The sequence below is a fragment of the Desmodus rotundus genome, chromosome 3 (genome assembly GCF_022682495.2).
Source record: "Desmodus rotundus isolate HL8 chromosome 3, HLdesRot8A.1, whole genome shotgun sequence".
Lineage (NCBI taxonomy): Eukaryota > Metazoa > Chordata > Mammalia > Chiroptera > Phyllostomidae > Desmodus > Desmodus rotundus.
The window spans coordinates 162449918-162452479 of NC_071389.1; the positions used below are offsets into that span (position 1 = coordinate 162449918).

At 36.4% G+C, this 2562-nt stretch overlaps 1 pseudogene; it reads left to right on the top strand.

Annotated features, from left to right (window-relative positions):
• Positions 1-584: 584 nt before the first annotated feature.
• LOC139440762 (tigger transposable element-derived protein 1-like) lies at positions 585-2116 on the top strand (annotated as a pseudogene).
• Positions 2117-2562: the final 446 nt, after the last annotated feature.

Here is a 2562-nt window from a genome sequence, read left to right on the forward strand (position 1 = left end):
TTTCTTATGTGTGAGGGACTTAGGATCACATAATTCAAGGTTACATAGCACCATTCGAGCCAAATGTCTGAAAATGTCTAATGAGTTATTGGTCGATGAACACAAAAATAGTACATAAAGTGCTAATAAAAGGGTTAGAATAAATTTATATATTATAAAAATAAAGTATTTAACATAGAGATGAGCTGAACTGCCAGATTTGGAAGCACAGGAGATCAGAAACATTTGTTGATTAACCCACCACCAACTCAATGTTTAAAATCAATTGTAATACAAATAAATTAACACTTCCTAAAAACAGTAATGTAGGAGTGCAGATATACCTTGTTTTATTGTGCTTCACTTTATTGTGTTTTGCATATATTGCATTTTTTACAAATTAAAGGTTTGTGAGAACCCTGTGTTGAGTAAGTCTATTAGCACCATTTTCCAACATTTCTTTACTTTATGGTTGACATTTTGTTCACTCCTGCTGTAGTCCAAACTTTTACATTATCATTGTATGTGTTATGGTGATCGGTGATCTTTGATGTTATCGCGATTGCGTGGGGCTCCACAAACTGTGTCCACATAAGACTAACTTAATGAATGTTCTGTATCTTCTGACTGCTTCACTGATGGAGAAAGTTTTAGTGCTCTGGTTAGAATATAAAACCAGCCACAGCAATTCCTCAAACCAAAGTAATCCAGAGCAAGGTCCTAATTCTCTTCAATACTGTGAAGCCTGACAGAGGTGAGAAACCTGCAGAAGAAAATCCTGAAGCTATCAGAGGTCGGTTCATGGGGTATAAGAAAAGAAACCATTACTGTAACATAAAAATGCAAGGTGAAGCAGCAAGTGCTAATGTAGAAGCTACAGTAAGTTATTCAGAAGATCTAGCTAAGAAAATCAATGAAGGCAACTACACTAAACAACAGATATTCAATGTAGACAAAACAGCCTTATTTTGGAGGAAGAAGCCGTCTACACCTTTTGTAGCTAAGAGAAGGCAATGCCTGTCTTCAAAGCTTCAAAGGACAGCCTGACTCTCCTGTTAGGGGCTAATGCAGCTGGTAACCTTTAGTTAAAGCCAATGCTCATTTACCATTCTGAAAATCCCAAGGCCCTTAAGAATTACATGGAGCCTGCTCTGCCTGTGCTCTATAAATGGAACAAAGCCTAGATGACAGCACATCTGTCTACAACATGGTTTACTTAGTATTTTAAGCCCACTGTTAAGAAAAACAAAGATTGCTTTCAAAATATTATTGCTCATTGGCAATGCTCCTGGCCCTCAAGAACTCTCTGATGGAGATGTATGAGATTCACGTGTTTTCCTGCCTGCTAACACTACAGCCATTCTGCAGCCCGCAGATCAAGAAATAATTTCAACTTTAAGTCTTATAACTTAAGAAATACATTTTTGTAAGTCTATATCTGCCATAGATGTGATTTCTCTGATGAATCTGGCCAAGGTAAATTGACCAGAATTATTAGGAATTATTAGAATTATTGGGAAGAGGTCAAAATATCAATATTAGCAGTTGATATTTGGAAGAAGTTGAGTTTGGAAAAAGTTAATTCCAACACTCAGGGATGCCTTTGTGGTGTTCAAGACTTTCAAGAAGAAAGTAACTTCAGATGTGGTATAAATAGCAAGAGAACTAGCATTAGAAGTGGAGGTGAAGATGTGAATGAATTTCTGCAATCTCCTGGCTAAACCTTAATGGATGAGGAGTTGCCTCTTGGGGATGAGCAAAGAAAATGGTTTCTTGAGATAAAAACCACTCCTGGAGAAGATGATGTAAAGATTGTTGAAATGACAACAAAGGATTTGGAAAATTATATAAACTTACTGGGTAAAGCAGGAGTAGGGCTTGAGAAGACTGATTTTGAAAGAAGTTTTGCTATGGATAAAATGCTGTCACACATCATCGCATACTACAGAAAAATATTTCATGACAGGAAGAGTCGATCAATGCAGACAACTTCATTGTTGTTTTATTTGAAGAAATTGCTACGTCCACCCCAATCTTCAACACCCACCACCATGATTAGTCAGCAGACGTCAACATCAAGGCAAACCCTCTACCAGTAAAAAATTTATGACCCACCGAAGGCTCAGATGATGGTTAGCATTTTTTAGCAATAAAGTGTTATTTAAGGTATATACAATGTTTTTATATATAATGCTATTGTACACAATAGACTACAGTAGAGTGTAATCATAAGTTTTATATGCACTGGGAAACCAAAAAGTTCATGTGAATATTTGCTTTATTGCAGTAGTCTGGAACTGATCCCACAACATCTCTAAGGCATGCCTGTATATAAATCAGTGTCACAAAAACTCATCTGTGATTGATTTAAAAGTTATCACAAATTCTTTCCTTCCCTTTATCCAAGCTGTTTGGTAGTACTCTTCCATAGTGATTCTGGCTTGACTATGTGAAGAGGTTCACACCAAGACGCATCATTAAAATCACGTAATTAAAATGTCAATGGTTAAAGACAGAGAATCTTAAAAGCAGAAAGAGAAAAGCAGTTAGTTACCTACAAGAGAGGTCCCATAAGACTGTTAG